Genomic DNA, 21,464 nt, shown 5'->3' on the forward strand with positions numbered 1-21,464 from the left:
GTGTGTTTAGAGTCACTTTAACGCCTGAAATTGGTCGAAATAGGAGCTTCTGAATAGGAGAAAAATTCTGTAATAATGGCAATTTTGGTCACATTGAGGCTTGAAAAAGTAGTTATTCAACATCAGGCACAATCCAAATGACATTTTGAATCACTTTTTCTACAGTTCAAAAAATCCATTTTCTGATGAAAAACGATGACCCGTGACCTGTCGAAATTTCTCCAGATGGTCAGAAATGGAAATTTTTTAATGTTTAATGTTTTTTACTGTAAATGACTATTCCATGTGAACTATCACTTTTGGAACTAAAATAAGTGTGTTTAAAGTCATTTTAATGCCTGAAATTGGTCGAAATAGAAGCTTCTGAATAGGAGAAAAAGTCTGTAATAATGGCAATTTTGGTCACATTGAGGCTTCAAAAAGTAGTTATTCAACATGAGGCACAATCCAAATGACATTTTGAATCAATTTTTCTACAGTCCAAAAAATCAATTTTCTGATGAAAAACGATGACCCGTAACCTGTCGAAATTTCTCCAGATGGTCAGAAATGGAAATTTTTTAATGTTTAATGTTGTTTACTGTAAATGACTATTCCATGTGAACTATCACTTTTGGAACTAAAATAAGTGTGTTTAAAGTCACTTTAATGCCTGAAAGTGGTCGAAATAGAAGCTTCTGAATAGGAGAAAAATTCTGTAATAATAGGAATTTTGGTCACATTGAAGCTCTACAAAGTAGTTAGTCAACATGAGGCACAATCCAAATGACATTTTGAATCAATTTTTCTACAGTCCAAAAAATCAATTTTCTGATGAAAAACGATGACCCGTGACCTGTCGAAATTTCTCCAGATGGTCAGAAATGGAAATTTTTGAATGTTTAATTTTTTGACTGCAAATGACTATTCCATGTAAATTATCACTTTTGGAACAAAAATAAGTGTGTTTAGAGTCACTTTAATGCCTGAAATTGGTCGAAATAGAAGCTTCTGAATAGGAGAAAAAGTCTGTAAAAATGGCAAATTTGGTCACATTGAGGCTTCAAAAAGTAGTTATTCAACATGAGGCACAATCCAAATGACATTTTGAATCAATTTTTCGACAGTCCAAAAAATCAATTTTCTGATGAAAAACGATGACCCGTGACCTGTTGAAATTTCTCCAGATGGTCAGAAATGGAAATTTTTTAATGTTTAATTTTTTGACTGCAAATGACTATTCCATGTAAATTATCACTTTTGGAACAAAAATAAGTGTGTTTAGAGTCACTTTAATGCCTGAAATTGGTCGAAATAGGAGCTTCTGAATAGGAGAAAAATTCTGTAATAATGGCAATTTTGGTCACATTGAGGCTTTAAAAAGTAGTTATTCAACATGAGGCACAATCCAAATGACATTTTGAATCAATTTTTCTACAGTCCAAAAAATCAATTTTCTGATGAAAAACGGTGACCCGTGACCTACCGAAATTTCTCCAGATGGTCAGAAATGGAAACTTTTTAATGTTTAATGTTTTTTACTGTAAATGACTATTCCATGTAAATTATCACTTTTGGAACAAAAATAAGTGTGTTTAGAGTCACTTTAACGCCTGAAATTGGTCGAAATAGGAGCTTCTGAATAGGAGAAAAATTCTGTAATAATGGCAATTTTGGTCACATTGAGGCTTTAAAAAGTAGTTATTCAACATCAGGCACAATCCAAATGACATTTTGAATCAATTTTTCTACAGTCCAAAAAATCAATTTTCTGATGAAAAACGATGACCCGTGACCTGTCGAAATTTCTCCAGATGGTCAGAAATGGAATTTTTTTAATGTTTAATGTTTTTTTACTGTAAATGACTATTCCATGTGAACTATCACTTTTGGAACTAAAATAAGTGTGTTTAAAGTCACTTTAATGCCTGAAATTGGTCGAAATAGAAGCTTCTGAATAGGAGAAAAATTCTGTAATAATAGGAATTTTGGTCACATTGAGGTTTTAAAAAGTAGTTAGTCAACATGAGGCTCAATCCAAATGACATTTTGAATCAATTTTTCTACAGTCCAAAAAATCAATTTTCTGATGAAAAACGATGACCCGTGACCTGTCGAAATTTCTCCAGATGGTAAGAAATGGAAATTTTTTAATGTTTAATGTTTTTTACTGTAAATGACTATTCCATGTGAACTATCACTTTTGGAACTAAAATAAGTGTGTTTAAAGTCACTTTAATGCCTGAAAGTGGTCGAAATAGAAGCTACTGAATAGGAGAAAAATTCTGTAATAATAGGAATTTTGGTCACATTGAGGCTTTAAAAAGTAGTTATTCAACATGAGGCACAATCCAAATGACATTTTGAATCAATTTTTCTACAGTCCAAAAAATCAATTTTCTGATGAAAAACGATGACCCGTGACCTGTTGAAATTTCTCCAGATGGTCAGAAATGGACATTTTTTAATGTTTAATTTTTTGACTGCAAATGACTATTCCATGTAAATTATCACTTTTGGAACAAAAATAAGTGTGTTTAGAGTCACTTTAACGCCTGAAATTGGTCGAAATAGGAGCTTCTGAATAGGAGAAAAAGTCTGTAATAATGGCAATTTTGGTCACATTGAGGCTTCAAAAAGTAGTTATTCAACATGAGGCACAATCCAAATGACATTTTGAATCAATTTTTCTACAGTCCAAAAACTCAATTTTCGGATGAAAAACGATGACCCGTGACCTGTCGAAATTTCTCCAGATGGTCAGAAATGGAAATTTTTTAATGTTTAATGTTTTTTACTGTAAATGACTATTGCATGTGAACTATCACTTTTGGAACTAAAATAAGTGTGTTTAAAGTCACTTTAATACCCGAAATTGGTCGAAATAGGAGCTTCTGAATAGGAGAAAAAGTCTGTAATAATGGCAATTTTGGTCACATTGAGGCTTTAAAAAGTAGTTATTCAACATGAGGCACATTCCAAATGACATTTTGAATACATTTTTCTACAGTCCAAAAAATCTATTTTTTGATGAAAAACGATGACCCGTGACCTGTCGAAATTTCTCCAGATGGTCAGAAATGGAAATTTTTTAATGTTTAATTTTTTGACTGCAAATGACTATTCCGTGTAAATTATCACTTTTGGAACAAAAATAAGTGTGTTTAGAGTCACTTTAACGCCTGAAATTGGTCGAAATAGGAGCTTCTGAATAGGAGAAAAATTCTGTAATAATGGCAATTTCTGTCACATTGAGGCTTTAAAAAGTAGTTATTCAACATCAGGCACAATCCAAATGACATTTTGAATCAATTTTTCTACAGTCCAAAAAATCAATTTTCTGATGAAAAACGATGACCCGTGACCTGTCGAAATTTCTCCAGATGGTCAGAAATGGAATTTTTTTAATGTTTAATGTTTTTTTACTGTAAATGACTATTCCATGTGAACTATCACTTTTGGAACTAAAATAAGTGTGTTTAAAGTCACTTTAATGCCTGAAATTGGTCGAAATAGAAGCTTCTGAATAGGAGAAAAATTCTGTAATAATAGGAATTTTGGTCACATTGAGGCTTTAAAAAGTAGTTAGTCAACATGAGGCTCAATCCAAATGACATTTTGAATCAATTTTTCTACAGTCCAAAAAATCAATTTTCTGATGAAAAACGATGACCCGTGACCTGTCGAAATTTCTCCAGATGGTAAGAAATGGAAATTTTTTAATGTTTAATGTTTTTTACTGTAAATGACTATTCCATGTAAATTATCACTTTTGGAACAAAAATAAGTGTGTTTAGAGTCACTTTAACGCCTGAAATTGGTCGAAATAGGAGCTTCTGAATAGGAGAAAAATTCTGTAATAATAGCAATTTTGGTCACATTGAGGCTTTAAAAAGTAGTTATTCAACATCAGGCACAATCCAAATGACATTTTGAATCAATTTTTCTACAGTCCAAAAAATCAATTTTCTGATGAAAAACGATGACCCGTGACCTGTCAAAATATCTCCAGATGGTCAGAAATGGAAATTTTTTAATGTTAAATTTTTTGACTGCAAATGACTATTCCATGTAAATTATCCCTTTTGGAACAAAAATAAGTGTGTTTAGAGTCACTTTAATGCCTTAAATTGGTCGAAATAGAAGCTTCTGAATAGGAGAAAAAGTCTGTAAAAATGGCAATTTTGGTAACATTGAGGCTTCAAAAAGTAGTTATTCAACATGAGGCACAATCCAAATGACATTTTGAATCAATTTTTCAACAGTCCAAAAATACAATTTTCTGATGAAAAACGATGACCCGTGACCTGTCGAATTTTCTCCAGATGGTCAGAAATGGAAATTTTTGAATGTTTAATTTTTTGACTGCAAATGACTATTCCATGTAAATTATCACTTTTGGAACAAAAATAAGTGTGTTTAGAGTCACTTTAATGCCTGAAATTGGTCGAAATAGGAGCTTCTGAATAGGAGAAAAAGTCTGTAATAATGGCAATTTTGGTCACATTGAGGCTTTAAAACGTAGTTATTCAACATGAGGCACATTCCAAATGACATGTTGAATACATTTTTCTACAGTCCAAAAATACAATTTTCTGATGAAAAACGATGACCCGTGACCTGTCGAAATTTCTCCAGATGGTCAGAAATGGAAATTTTTGAATGTTTAATTTTTTGACTGCAAATGACTATTCCATGTAAATTATCACTTTTGGAACAAAAATAAGTGTGTTTAGAGTCACTTTAATGCCTGAAATTGGTCGAAATAGGAGCTTCTGAATAGGAGAAAAATTGTGTAATAATGGCAATTTTGGTCACATTGAGGCTTTAAAAAGTAGTTATTCAACATGAGGCACAATCCAAATGACATTTTGAATCAATTTTTCTACAGTCCAAAAAATCAATTTTCTGATGAAAAACGATGACCTGTCAAAATTTCTCCAGATGGTCAGAAATTGAAATTTTTTAATGTTTAATGTTTTTTACTGTAAATGACTATTCCATGTGAACTATCACTTTTGGAACTAAAATAAGTGTGTTTAAAGTCACTTTAATGCCTGAAATTGGTCGAAATAGAAGCTTCTGAATAGGAGAAAAATTCTGTAATATTAGGAATTTTGGTCACATTGAGGCTTTACAAAGTAGTTAGTCAACATGAGGCACAATCCAAATGACATTTTGAATCAATTTTTCTACAGTCCAAAAAATCAATTTTCTGATGAAAAACGATGACCCGTGACCTGTCGAAATTTCTCCAGATGGTCAGAAATGGAAATTTTTTAATGTTTAATTTTTTGACTGCAAATTACTATTCCATGTAAATTATCACTTTTGGAACAAAAATAAGTGTGTTTAGAGTCACTTTAACGCCTGAAATTGGTCGAAATAGGAGCTTCCGAATAGGAGAAAAATTCTGTAATAATGGCAATTTTGGTCACATTGAGGCTTTAAAAAGTAGTTATTCAACATCAGGCACAATCCAAATTACATTTTGAATCAATTTTTCTACAGTTCAAAAAATCCATTTTCTGATGAAAAACGATGACCCGTGACCTGTCGAAATTTCTCCAGATGGTCAGAAATGGAAATTTTTTAATGTTTAATTTTTTGACTGCAAATGACTATTCCATGTAAATTATCACTTTTGGATTAAAAATAAGTGTGTTTAGAGTCACTTTAATGCCTGAAATTGGTCGAAATAGAAGCTTCTGAGTAGCAGAAAAACTCTAAAAATTGCAATTTTGGTCACATTGAGGCTTCAAAAAGTAGTTATTCAACATGAGGCACAATCCAAATGCCTTTTTTTATCAATTTTCTACAGTCCAAAAAATCAATTTTCTGATGAAAACCGATGACCCGTGACCTGTCGAAATTTCTCCAGATGGTCAGAAATGGAAATTTTTGAATGTTTAATTTTTTGACTGCAAATGACTATTCCATGTAAATTATCACTTTTGGAACAAAAATAAGTGTGTTTAGAGTCACTTTAATGCCTGAAATTGGTCGAAATAGGAGCTTCTGAATAGGAGAAAAATTGTGTAATAATGGCAATTTTGGTCACATTGAGGCTTTAAAAAGTAGTTATTCAACATGAGGCACAATCCAAATGACATTTTGAATCAATTTTTCTACAGTCCAAAAAATCAATTTTCTGATGAAAAACGATGACCCGTGACCTGTCAAAATTTCTCCAGATGGTCAGAAATTGAAATTTTTTAATGTTTAATGTTTTTTACTGTAAATGACTATTCCATGTGAACTATCACTTTTGGAACTAAAATAAGTGTGTTTAAAGTCACTTTAATGCCTGAAATTGGTCGAAATAGAAGCTTCTGAATAGGAGAAAAATTCTGTAATATTAGGAATTTTGGTCACATTGAGGCTTTACAAAGTAGTTAGTCAACATGAGGCACAATCCAAATGACATTTTGAATCAATTTTTCTACAGTCCAAAAAATCAATTTTCTGATGAAAAACGATGACCCGTGACCTGTCGAAATTTCTCCAGATGGTCAGAAATGGAAATTTTTTAATGTTTAATTTTTTGACTGCAAATGACTATTCCATGTAAATTATCACTTTTGGAACAAAAATAAGTGTGTTTAGAGTCACTTTAACGCCTGAAATTGGTCGAAATAGGAGCTTCCGAATAGGAGAAAAATTCTGTAATAATGGCAATTTTGGTCACATTGAGGCTTTAAAAAGTAGTTATTCAACATCAGGCACAATCCAAATTACATTTTGAATCAATTTTTCTACAGTTCAAAAAATCCATTTTCTGATGAAAAACGATGACCCGTGACCTGTCGAAATTTCTCCAGATGGTCAGAAATGGAAATTTTTTAATGTTTAATTTTTTGACTGCAAATGACTATTCCATGTAAATTATCACTTTTGGATTAAAAATAAGTGTGTTTAGAGTCACTTTAATGCCTGAAATTGGTCGAAATAGAAGCTTCTGAGTAGCAGAAAAACTCTAAAAATTGCAATTTTGGTCACATTGAGGCTTCAAAAAGTAGTTATTCAACATGAGGCACAATCCAAATGCCTTTTTTTATCAATTTTTCTACAGTCCAAAAAATCAATTTTCTGATGAAAACCGATGACCCGTGACCTGTCGAAATTTCTCCAGATGGTCAGAAATGGACATTTTTTAATGTTTAATGTTTTTTACTGTAAATGACTATTCCATGTGAACTATCACTTTTGGAACTAAAATAAGTGTGTTTAAAGTCATTTTAATGCCTGAAATTGGTCGAGATAGAAGCTTCTGAATAGGAGAAAAAGTCTGTAATAATGGCAATTTTGGTCACATTGAGGCTTCAAAAAGTAGTTATTCAACATGAGGCACAATCCAAATGACATTTTGAATCAATTTTTCTACAGTCCAAAAACTCAATTTTCTGATGAAAAACGATGACCCGTGACCTGTCGAAATTTCTCCAGATGGTCAGAAATGGAAATTTTTTAATGTTTAATGTTTTTTACTGTAAATGACTATTGCATGTGAACTATCACTTTTGGAACTAAAATAAGTGTGTTTAAAGTCACTTTAATACCCGAAATTGGTCGAAATAGGAGCTTCTGAATAGGAGAAAAAGTCTGTAATAATGGCAATTTTGGTCACATTGAGGCTTTAAAAAGTAGTTATTCAACATGAGGCACATTCCAAATGATATTTTGAATACATTTTTCTACAGTCCAAAAAATCAATTTTCTGATGAAAAACGATGACCCGTGACCTGTCGAAATTTCTCCAGATGGTCAGAAATGGACATTTTTTAATGTTTAATTTTTTGACTGCAAATGACTATTCCATGTAAATTATCACTTTTGGAACAAAAATAAGTGTGTTTAGAGTCACTTTAACGCCTGAAATTGGTCGAAATAGGAGCTTCTGAATAGGAGAAAAATTCTGTAATAATGGCAATTTTGGTCACATTGAGGCTTGAAAAAGTAGTTATTCAACATCAGGCACAATCCAAATGACATTTTGAATCACTTTTTCTACAGTTCAAAAAATCCATTTTCTGATGAAAAACGATGACCCGTGACCTGTCGAAATTTCTCCAGATGGTCAGAAATGGAAATTTTTTAATGTTTAATGTTTTTTACTGTAAATGACTATTCCATGTGAACTATCACTTTTGGAACTAAAATAAGTGTGTTTAAAGTCATTTTAATGCCTGAAATTGGTCGAAATAGAAGCTTCTGAATAGGAGAAAAAGTCTGTAATAATGGCAATTTTGGTCACATTGAGGCTTCAAAAAGTAGTTATTCAACATGAGGCACAATCCAAATGACATTTTGAATCAATTTTTCTACAGTCCAAAAAATCAATTTTCTGATGAAAAACGATGACCCGTAACCTGTCGAAATTTCTCCAGATGGTCAGAAATGGAAATTTTTTAATGTTTAATGTTGTTTACTGTAAATGACTATTCCATGTGAACTATCACTTTTGGAACTAAAATAAGTGTGTTTAAAGTCACTTTAATGCCTGAAAGTGGTCGAAATAGAAGCTTCTGAATAGGAGAAAAATTCTGTAATAATAGGAATTTTGGTCACATTGAAGCTCTACAAAGTAGTTAGTCAACATGAGGCACAATCCAAATGACATTTTGAATCAATTTTTCTACAGTCCAAAAAATCAATTTTCTGATGAAAAACGATGACCCGTGACCTGTCGAAATTTCTCCAGATGGTCAGAAATGGAAATTTTTGAATGTTTAATTTTTTGACTGCAAATGACTATTCCATGTAAATTATCACTTTTGGAACAAAAATAAGTGTGTTTAGAGTCACTTTAATGCCTGAAATTGGTCGAAATAGAAGCTTCTGAATAGGAGAAAAAGTCTGTAAAAATGGCAAATTTGGTCACATTGAGGCTTCAAAAAGTAGTTATTCAACATGAGGCACAATCCAAATGACATTTTGAATCAATTTTTCGACAGTCCAAAAAATCAATTTTCTGATGAAAAACGATGACCCGTGACCTGTTGAAATTTCTCCAGATGGTCAGAAATGGAAATTTTTTAATGTTTAATTTTTTGACTGCAAATGACTATTCCATGTAAATTATCACTTTTGGAACAAAAATAAGTGTGTTTAGAGTCACTTTAATGCCTGAAATTGGTCGAAATAGGAGCTTCTGAATAGGAGAAAAATTCTGTAATAATGGCAATTTTGGTCACATTGAGGCTTTAAAAAGTAGTTATTCAACATGAGGCACAATCCAAATGACATTTTGAATCAATTTTTCTACAGTCCAAAAAATCAATTTTCTGATGAAAAACGGTGACCCGTGACCTACCGAAATTTCTCCAGATGGTCAGAAATGGAAACTTTTTAATGTTTAATGTTTTTTACTGTAAATGACTATTCCATGTAAATTATCACTTTTGGAACAAAAATAAGTGTGTTTAGAGTCACTTTAACGCCTGAAATTGGTCGAAATAGGAGCTTCTGAATAGGAGAAAAATTCTGTAATAATGGCAATTTTGGTCACATTGAGGCTTTAAAAAGTAGTTATTCAACATCAGGCACAATCCAAATGACATTTTGAATCAATTTTTCTACAGTCCAAAAAATCAATTTTCTGATGAAAAACGATGACCCGTGACCTGTCGAAATTTCTCCAGATGGTCAGAAATGGAATTTTTTTAATGTTTAATGTTTTTTTACTGTAAATGACTATTCCATGTGAACTATCACTTTTGGAACTAAAATAAGTGTGTTTAAAGTCACTTTAATGCCTGAAATTGGTCGAAATAGAAGCTTCTGAATAGGAGAAAAATTCTGTAATAATAGGAATTTTGGTCACATTGAGGTTTTAAAAAGTAGTTAGTCAACATGAGGCTCAATCCAAATGACATTTTGAATCAATTTTTCTACAGTCCAAAAAATCAATTTTCTGATGAAAAACGATGACCCGTGACCTGTCGAAATTTCTCCAGATGGTAAGAAATGGAAATTTTTTAATGTTTAATGTTTTTTACTGTAAATGACTATTCCATGTGAACTATCACTTTTGGAACTAAAATAAGTGTGTTTAAAGTCACTTTAATGCCTGAAAGTGGTCGAAATAGAAGCTACTGAATAGGAGAAAAATTCTGTAATAATAGGAATTTTGGTCACATTGAGGCTTTAAAAAGTAGTTATTCAACATGAGGCACAATCCAAATGACATTTTGAATCAATTTTTCTACAGTCCAAAAAATCAATTTTCTGATGAAAAACGATGACCCGTGACCTGTTGAAATTTCTCCAGATGGTCAGAAATGGACATTTTTTAATGTTTAATTTTTTGACTGCAAATGACTATTCCATGTAAATTATCACTTTTGGAACAAAAATAAGTGTGTTTAGAGTCACTTTAACGCCTGAAATTGGTCGAAATAGGAGCTTCTGAATAGGAGAAAAAGTCTGTAATAATGGCAATTTTGGTCACATTGAGGCTTCAAAAAGTAGTTATTCAACATGAGGCACAATCCAAATGACATTTTGAATCAATTTTTCTACAGTCCAAAAACTCAATTTTCGGATGAAAAACGATGACCCGTGACCTGTCGAAATTTCTCCAGATGGTCAGAAATGGAAATTTTTTAATGTTTAATGTTTTTTACTGTAAATGACTATTGCATGTGAACTATCACTTTTGGAACTAAAATAAGTGTGTTTAAAGTCACTTTAATACCCGAAATTGGTCGAAATAGGAGCTTCTGAATAGGAGAAAAAGTCTGTAATAATGGCAATTTTGGTCACATTGAGGCTTTAAAAAGTAGTTATTCAACATGAGGCACATTCCAAATGACATTTTGAATACATTTTTCTACAGTCCAAAAAATCTATTTTTTGATGAAAAACGATGACCCGTGACCTGTCGAAATTTCTCCAGATGGTCAGAAATGGAAATTTTTTAATGTTTAATTTTTTGACTGCAAATGACTATTCCGTGTAAATTATCACTTTTGGAACAAAAATAAGTGTGTTTAGAGTCACTTTAACGCCTGAAATTGGTCGAAATAGGAGCTTCTGAATAGGAGAAAAATTCTGTAATAATGGCAATTTTGGTCACATTGAGGCTTTAAAAAGTAGTTATTCAACATCAGGCACAATCCAAATGACATTTTGAATCAATTTTTCTACAGTCCAAAAAATCAATTTTCTGATGAAAAACGATGACCCGTGACCTGTCGAAATTTCTCCAGATGGTCAGAAATGGAATTTTTTTAATGTTTAATGTTTTTTTACTGTAAATGACTATTCCATGTGAACTATCACTTTTGGAACTAAAATAAGTGTGTTTAAAGTCACTTTAATGCCTGAAATTGGTCGAAATAGAAGCTTCTGAATAGGAGAAAAATTCTGTAATAATAGGAATTTTGGTCACATTGAGGCTTTAAAAAGTAGTTAGTCAACATGAGGCTCAATCCAAATGACATTTTGAATCAATTTTTCTACAGTCCAAAAAATCAATTTTCTGATGAAAAACGATGACCCGTGACCTGTCGAAATTTCTCCAGATGGTAAGAAATGGAAATTTTTTAATGTTTAATGTTTTTTACTGTAAATGACTATTCCATGTAAATTATCACTTTTGGAACAAAAATAAGTGTGTTTAGAGTCACTTTAACGCCTGAAATTGGTCGAAATAGGAGCTTCTGAATAGGAGAAAAATTCTGTAATAATAGCAATTTTGGTCACATTGAGGCTTTAAAAAGTAGTTATTCAACATGAGGCACAATCCAAATGACATTTTGAATCAATTTTTCTACAGTCCAAAAACTCAATTTTCGGATGAAAAACGATGACCCGTGACCTGTCGAAATTTCTCCAGATGGTCAGAAATGGAAATTTTTTAATGTTTAATGTTTTTTACTGTAAATGACTATTGCATGTGAACTATCACTTTTGGAACTAAAATAAGTGTGTTTAAAGTCACTTTAATACCCGAAATTGGTCGAAATAGGAGCTTCTGAATAGGAGAAAAAGTCTGTAATAATGGCAATTTTGGTCACATTGAGGCTTTAAAAAGTAGTTATTCAACATGAGGCACATTCCAAATGACATTTTGAATACATTTTTCTACAGTCCAAAAAATCTATTTTTTGATGAAAAACGATGACCCGTGACCTGTCGAAATTTCTCCAGATGGTCAGAAATGGAAATTTTTTAATGTTTAATTTTTTGACTGCAAATGACTATTCCGTGTAAATTATCACTTTTGGAACAAAAATAAGTGTGTTTAGAGTCACTTTAACACCTGAAATTGGTCGAAATAGGAGCTTCTGAATAGGAGAAAAATTCTGTAATAATGGCAATTTTGGTCACATTGAGGCTTTAAAAAGTAGTTATTCAACATCAGGCACAATCCAAATGACATTTTGAATCAATTTTTCTACAGTCCAAAAAATCAATTTTCTGATGAAAAACGATGACCCGTGACCTGTCGAAATTTCTCCAGATGGTCAGAAATGGAATTTTTTTAATGTTTAATGTTTTTTTACTGTAAATGACTATTCCATGTGAACTATCACTTTTGGAACTAAAATAAGTGTGTTTAAAGTCACTTTAATGCCTGAAATTGGTCGAAATAGAAGCTTCTGAATAGGAGAAAAATTCTGTAATAATAGGAATTTTGGTCACATTGAGGCTTTAAAAAGTAGTTAGTCAACATGAGGCTCAATCCAAATGACATTTTGAATCAATTTTTCTACAGTCCAAAAAATCAATTTTCTGATGAAAAACGATGACCCGTGACCTGTCGAAATTTCTCCAGATGGTAAGAAATGGAAATTTTTTAATGTTTAATGTTTTTTACTGTAAATGACTATTCCATGTAAATTATCACTTTTGGAACAAAAATAAGTGTGTTTAGAGTCACTTTAACGCCTGAAATTGGTCGAAATAGGAGCTTCTGAATAGGAGAAAAATTCTGTAATAATAGCAATTTTGGTCACATTGAGGCTTTAAAAAGTAGTTATTCAACATCAGGCACAATCCAAATGACATTTTGAATCAATTTTTCTACAGTCCAAAAAATCAATTTTCTGATGAAAAACGATGACCCGTGACCTGTCAAAATATCTCCAGATGGTCAGAAATGGAAATTTTTTAATGTTAAATTTTTTGACTGCAAATGACTATTCCATGTAAATTATCCCTTTTGGAACAAAAATAAGTGTGTTTAGAGTCACTTTAATGCCTTAAATTGGTCGAAATAGAAGCTTCTGAATAGGAGAAAAAGTCTGTAAAAATGGCAATTTTGGTAACATTGAGGCTTCAAAAAGTAGTTATTCAACATGAGGCACAATCCAAATGCCTTTTTTTATAAATTTTTCTACTGTCCAAAAAATCAATTTTCTGATGAAAAACCATGACCCGTGACCTGTCGAAATTTCTCCAGATGGTCAGAAATGGAAATTTTTTAATGTTTAATTTTTTGACTGCACATGACTATTCCATGTAAATTATCACTTTTGGAACAAAAATAAATGTGTTTAGAGTAATTTTAATTACTGAAATTGATCGAAAAGAAGCTTCTGAGTAGGAGAAAATGTCTGTAAAAATGGCAATTTTGGTCACATTGAGGCTTCAAAAAGTAGTTATTCAACATGAGGAACAATCCAAATGACATTTTGAATACATTTTGTTACAGTCCAAAAAATCAATTTTTTGATGAGAAACGATGACCCGTGACCTGTCGAAATTTCTCCAGATGGTCAGAAATGGAATTTTTTTAATGTTAAATTTTTTGACTGCAAATGACTATTCCATGTAAATTATCACTTTTGGAACAAAAATAAGTGTTTTTAGAGTCACTTTAATGCCTGAAATTGTTCGAAATAGAAGCTTCTGAATAGGAGAAAAAGTCTGTAATAATGGCAATTTTGGTCACATTGAGGCTTTAAAAAGTAGTTATTCAACATGAGGCACATTCCAAATGACATTTTGAATACATTTTTCTACAGTTCAAAAATACAATTTTCTGATGAAAAACGATGACCCGTGACCTGTCGAAATTTCTCCAGATGGTCAGCAATGGAAATTTTTGAATGTTTAATTTTTTGACTGCAAATGACTATTCCATGTAAATTATCACTTTTGGAACAAAAATAAGTGTGTTTAGAGTCACTTTAATGCCTGAAATTGGTCGAAAAAGAAGCTTCTGAATAGGAGAAAAAGTCTGCAAAAATGGCAATTTTGGTCACATTGAGACTTCAAAAAGTAGTTATTCAACATGAGGCACAATCCAAATGACATTTTGAATCAATTTTTCTATAGTCCAAAAAATCAATTTTCTGATGAAAAACGATGACCCGTGACCTGTCGAAATTCCTCCAGATGGTCAGAAATGGAAATTTTTTAATGTTTAATGTTTTTGACTCTAAATGACTATTCCATGTGAACTATCACTTTTGGAACTAAAATAAGTGTGTTTAAAGTCACTTTAATGCCTGAAATTGGTCGAAATAGAAGCTTCTGAATAGGAGAAAAATTCTGTAATAATAGGAATTTTGGTCACATTGAGGCTTTACAAAGTAGTTAGTCAACATGAGGCACAATCCAAATGACATTTTGAATCAATTTTTCTACAGTCCAAAAAATCAATTTTCTGATGAAAAACGATGACCCGTGACCTGTCGAAATTTCTCCAGATGGTCAGAAATGGACATTTTTTAATGTTTAATTTTTTGACTGCAAATGACTATTCCATGTAAATTATCACTTTTGGAACAAAAATAAGTGTGTTTAGAGTCACTTTAACGCCTGAAATTGGTCGAAATAGGAGCTTCTGAATAGGAGAAAAATTCTGTAATAATGGCAATTTTGGTCACATTGAGGCTTTAAAAAGTAGTTATTCAACATCAGGCACAATCCAAATGACATTTTGAATCAATTTTTCTACAGTCCAAAAAATCAATTTTCTGATGAAAAACGATGACCCGTGACCTGTCGAAATTTCTCCAGATGGTCAGAAATGGAAATTTTTTAATGTTTAATGTTTTTTACTGTAAATGACTATTCCATGTGAACTATCACTTTTGGAACTAAAATAAGTGCGTTTAAAGTCACTTTAATGCCTGAAATTGGTCGAAATAGAAGCTTCTGAATAGGAGAAAAATTCTGTAATAATAGGAATTTTGGTCACATTGAGGCTTTAAAAAGTAGTTAGTCAACATGAGGCACAATCCAAATGACATTTTGAATCAATTTTTCTACAGTCCAAAAAATCAATTTTCTGATGAAAAACGATGACCCGTGACCTGTCGAAATTTCTCCAGATGGTCAGAAATGGAAATTTTTTAATGTTTAATTTTTTGACTGCAAATGACTATTCCATGTAAATTATCACTTTTGGAACAAAAATACGTGTGTTTAGAGTCACTTTAATGCCTGAAATTGGTCGAAATAGGAGCTTCTGAATAGGAGAAAAAGTCTGTAATAATGGCAATTTTGGTCACATTGAGGCTTTAAAAAGTAGTTATTCAACATGAGGCACATTCCATATGACATTTTGAATACATTTTTCTACAGTCCAAAAAATCAATTTTCTGATGAAAAACGATGACCCGTGACCTGTCGAAATTTCTCCAGATGGTCAGAAATGGGAATTTTTTAATGTTTAATTGTTTGACTGCAAATGACTATTCCATGTAAATTATCACTTTTGGAACAAAAATAAGTGTGTTTAGAGTCACTTTAATGCCTGAAATTGGTCGAAAAAGAAGCTTCTGAATAGGAGAAAAACTCTGCAAAAATGGCAATTTTGGTCACATTGAGGCTTCAAAAAGTAGTTATTCAACATGAGGCACAATCCAAATGACATTTTGAATCAATTTTTCTATAGTCCAAAAAATCAATTTTCTGATGAAAAACGATGACCCGTGACCTGTCGAAATTCCTCCAAATGGTCAGAAATGGAAATTTTTTAATGTTTAATGTTTTTTACTGTAAATGACTATTCCATGTGAACTATCACTTTTGGAACTAAAATAAGTGTGTTTAAAGTCACTTTAATGCCTGAAATTGGTCGAAATAGAAGATTCTGAATAGGAGAAAAATTCTGTAATAATAGGAATTTTGGTCACATTGAGGCTTTACAAAGTAGTTAGTCAACATGAGGCACAATCCAAATGACATTTTGAATCAATTTTTCTACAGTCCAAAAAATCAATTTTCTGATGAAAAACGATGACCCGTGACCTGTCAAAATTTCTCCAGATGGTCAGAAATGGAAATTTTTTAATGTTTAATTTTTTGACTGCAAATGACTATTCCATGTAAATTATCACTTTTGGAACAAAAATAAGTGTGTTTAGAGTCACTTTAACGCATGAAATTGGTCGAAATAGGAGCTTCTGAATAGGAGAAAAATTCTGTAATAATGGCAATTTTGGTCACATTGAGGCTTTAAAAAGTAGTTATTCAACATCAGGCACAATCCAAATGACATTTTGAATCAATTTTTCTACAGTTCAAAAAATCCATTTTCTGATGAAAAACGATGACCCGTGACCTGTCGAAATTTCTCCAGATGGTCAGAAATGGAAATTTTTTAATGTTTAATTTTTTTTACTGTAAATGACTATTCCATGTGAACTATCACTTTTGGAACAAAAATAAGTGTGTTTAGAGTCACTTTAATGCCTGAAATTGGTCGAAATAGAAGCTTCTGAGTAGCAGAAAAACTCTAAAAATGGCAATTTTGGTCACATTGAGGCTTCAAAAAGTAGTTATTCAACATGAGGCACAATCCAAATGACATTTTGAGTCAATTTTTCGACAGTCCAAAAAATCAATTTTCTGATGAAAAACGATGACCCGTGACCTGTCGAAATTTCTCCAGATGGTCAGAAATGGAAATTTTTTAATGTTTAATTTTTTGACTGCAAATGACTATTCCATGTAAATTATCACTTTTGGAACAAAAATAAGTGTGTTTAGAGTCACTTTAATGCCTGAAATTGGTCGAAATAGGAGCTTCTGAATAGGAGAAAAAGTCTGTAATAATGGCAATTTTGGTCACATTGAGGCTTTAAAAAGTAGTTATTCAACATGAGGCACATTCCAAATGACATTTTGAATACATTTTTCTACAGTCCAAAAATACAATTTTCTGATGAAAAACGATGACTCGTGACCTGTCGAAATTTCTCCAGATGGTCAGAAATGGAAATTTTTGAATGTTTAATGTTTTTTACTGTAAATGACTATTCCATGTGAACTATCACTTTTGGAACTAAAATAAGTGTGTTTAAAGTCACTTTAATGCCTGAAATTGGTCGAAATAGAAGCTTCTGAATAGGAGAAAAATTCTGTAATAATAGGAATTTTGGTCACATTGAGGCTTTACAAAGTAGTTAGTCAACATGAGGCACAATCCACATGACATTTTGAATCAATTTTTCTACAGTCCAAAAAATCAATTTTCTGATGAAAAACGATGACCCGTGACCTGTCGAAATTTCTCCAAATGGTCAAAAATGGAAATTTTTTAATGTTTAATTTTTTGACTGCAAATGACTATTCCATGTAAATTATCACTTTTGGAACAAAAATAAGTGTGTTTAGAGTCACTTTAATGCCTGAAATTGGTCGAAAAAGAAGCTTCTGAATAGGAGAAAAAGTCTTCAAAAATGGCAATTTTGGTCACATTGAGGCTTCAAAAAGTAGTTATTCAACATGAGGCACAATCCAAATGACATTTTGAATCAATTTTTCTATACTCCAAAAAATCCATTTTCTGATGAAAAACGATGACCCGTGACCTGTCGAAATTTCTCCAGATGGTCAGAAATGGAAATTTTTTAATGTTTAATTTTTTGACTGCAAATGACTATTCCATGTAAATTATCACTTTTGGATTAAAAATAAGTGTGTTTAGAGTCACTTTAATGCCTGAAATTGGTCGAAATAGAAGCTTCTGAATAGGATAAAAAGTCTGTAAAAGTGGCAATTTTGGTAACATTGAGGCTTCAAAAAGTAGTTATTCAACATGAGGCACAATCCAAATGCCTTTTTTTATCAATTTTTTACAGTCCAAAAAATCAATTTTCTGATGAAAACCGATGACCCGTGACCTGTCGAAATTTCTCCAGATGGTCAGAAATGGAAATTTTTTAATGTTTAATGTTTTTTACTGTAAATGACTATTCCATGTGAACTATCACTTTTGGAACTAAAATAAGTGTGTTTAAAGTCATTTTAATGCCTGAAATTGGTCGAAATAGAAGCTTCTGAATAGGAGAAAAAGTCTGTAATAATGGCAATTTTGGTCACATTGAGACTTCAAAAAGTAGTTATTCAACATGAGGCACAATCCAAATGACATTTTGAATCAATTTTTCGACAGTCCAAAAAATCAATTTTCTGATGAAAAACGATGACCCGTGACCTGTCGAAATTTCTCCAGATGGTCAGAAATGGAAATTTTTTAATGTTTAATTTTTTTACTGCAAATGACTATTCCATGTAAATTATCACTTTTGGAACAAAAATAAGTGTGTTTAGAGTCACTTTAATGCCTGAAATTGGTCGAAATAGGAGCTTCTGAATAGGAGAAAAAGTCTGTAATAATGGCAATTTTGGTCACATTGAGGCTTTAAAAAGTAGTTATTCAACATGAGGCACATTCCAAATGACATTTTGAATACATTTTTCTACAGTCCAAAAATACAATTTTCTGATGAAAAACGATGACTCGTGACCTGTCGAAATTTCTCCAGATGGTCAGAAATGGAAATTTTTGAATGTTTAATGTTTTTTACTGTAAATGACTATTCCATGTGAACTATCACTTTTGGAACTAAAATAAGTGTGTTTAAAGTCACTTTAATGCCTGAAATTGGTCGAAATAGAAGCTTCTGAATAGGAGAAAAATTCTGTAATAATAGGAATTTTGGTCACATTGAGGCTTTACAAAGTAGTTAGTCAACATGAGGCACAATCCACATGACATTTTGAATCAATTTTTCTACAGTCCAAAAAATCAATTTTCTGATGAAAAACGATGACCCGTGACCTGTCGAAATTTCTCCAAATGGTCAAAAATGGAAATTTTTTAATGTTTAATTTTTTGACTGCAAATGACTATTCCATGTAAATTATCACTTTTGGAACAAAAATAAGTGTGTTTAGAGTCACTTTAATGCCTGAAATTGGTCGAAAAAGAAGCTTCTGAATAGGAGAAAAAGTCTGCAAATATGGCAATTTTGGTCACATTGAGGCTTCAAAAAGTAGTTATTCAACATGAGGCACAATCCAAATGACATTTTGAATCAATTTTTCAACAGTCCAAAAATACAATTTTCTGATGAAAAACGATGACCCGTGACCTGTCGAAATTTCTCCAGATGGTCAGAAATGGAAATTTTTGAATGTTTAATTTTTTGACTGCAAATGACTATTCCATATAAATTATCACTTTTGGAACAAAAATAAGTGTGTTTAGAGTCACTTTAATGCCTGAAATTGGTCGAAATAGGAGCTTCTGAATAGGAGAAAAAGTCTGTAATAATGGCAATTTTGGTCACATTGAGGCTTTAAAAAGTAGTTATTCAACATGAGGCACATTCCAAATGACATTTTGAATACATTTTTCTACAGTCCAAAAATAAAATTTTCTGATGAAAAACGATGACCCGTGACCTGTCGAAATTTCTCCAGATGGTCAGAAATTGAAATTTTTTAATGTTTAATGTTTTTTACTGTAAATGACTATTCCATGTGAACTATCACTTTTAGAACTAAAATAAGTGTGTTTAAAGTCACTTTAATGCCTGAAATTGGTCGAAATAGAAGCTTCTGAATAGGAGAAAAATTCTGTAATAATAGGAATTTTGGTCACATTGTGGCTTTACAAAGTAGTTAGTCAAAATGAGGCACAATCCAAATGACATTTTGAATCAATTTTTCTACAGTCCAAAAAATCAATTTTCTGATGAAAAACGATGACCTGTCGAAATTTCTCCAGATGGTCTGAAATGGAAATTTTTTAATGTTTAATTTTTTGACTGCAAATGACTATTCCCTGTAAATTATCACTTTTGGAACAAAAATACGTGTGTTTAGAGTCACTTTAATGCCTGAAATTGGTCGAAATAGGAGCTTCTGAATAGGAGAAAAAGTCTGTAATAATGGCAATTTTGGTCACATTGAGGCTTTAAAAAGTAGTTATTCAACATGAGGCACATTCCATATGACATTTTGAATACATTTTTCTACATTCCAAAAAATCATTTTTCTGATGAAAAACGATGACCCGTGACCTGTCGAAATTTCTCCAGATGGTCAGAAATGGAAATTTTTTAATGTTTAATTTTTTGACTGCAAATGACTATTCCATATAAATTATCACTTTTGGAACAAAAATAAGTGTGTTTAGAGTCACTTTAATGCCTGAAATTGGTCGAAAAAGAAGCTTCTGAATAGGAGAAAAAGTCTGCAAAAATGGCAATTTTGGTCACATTGAGGCTTCAAAAAGTAGTTATTCAACATGAGGCACAATCCAAATGAGATTTTGAATCAATTTTTCTATAGTCCAAAAAATCAATTTTCTGATGAAAAACGATGACCCGTGACCTGTCGAAATTTCTCCAGATGGTCAGAAATGGAAATTTTTTAATGTTTAATTTTTTGACTGCAAATGACTATTCCATGTAAATTATCACTTTTGGATTAAAAATAAGTGTGTTTAGAGTCACTTTAATGCCTGAAATTGGTCGAAATAGAAGCTTCTGAATAGGATAAAAAGTCTGTAAAAGTGGCAATTTTGGTAACATTGAGGCTTCAAAAAGTAGTTATTCAACATGAGGCACAATCCAAATGCCTTTTTTTATCAATTTTTTACAGTCCAAAAAATCAATTTTCTGATGAAAACCGATGACCCGTGACCTGTCGAAATTTCTCCAGATGGTCAGAAATGGAAATTTTTTAATGTTTAATGTTTTTTACTGTAAATGACTATTCCATGTGAACTATCACTTTTGGAACTAAAATAAGTGTGTTTAAAGTCATTTTAATGCCTGAAATTGGTCGAAATAGAAGCTTCTGAATAGGAGAAAAAGTCTGTAATAATGGCAATTTTGGTCACATTGAGACTTCAAAAAGTAGTTATTCAACATGAGGCACAATCCAAATGAGATTTTGAATCAATTTTTCTATAGTCCAAAAAATCCATTTTCTGATGAAAAACGATGACCCGTGGTCACGACCTGTCAAAATTTCTCCAGATGGTCAGAAATGGAAATTTTTTAATGTTTAATTTTTTGACTGCAAATGACTATTCCATGTAAATTATCACTTTTGGATTAAAAATAAGTGTGTTTAGAGTCACTTTAATGCCTGAAATTGGTCGAAATAGAAGCTTCTAAATAGGATAAAAAGTCTGTAAAAATGGCAATTTTGGTCACATTGAGGCTTCACAAAGTAGTTATTCAACATGAGGCACAATCCAAATGACATTTTGAATCAATTTTTCA

The sequence above is a fragment of the Triturus cristatus genome, chromosome 10 (genome assembly GCF_964204655.1).
Source record: "Triturus cristatus chromosome 10, aTriCri1.1, whole genome shotgun sequence".
Classification (NCBI taxonomy): domain Eukaryota; kingdom Metazoa; phylum Chordata; class Amphibia; order Caudata; family Salamandridae; genus Triturus; species Triturus cristatus.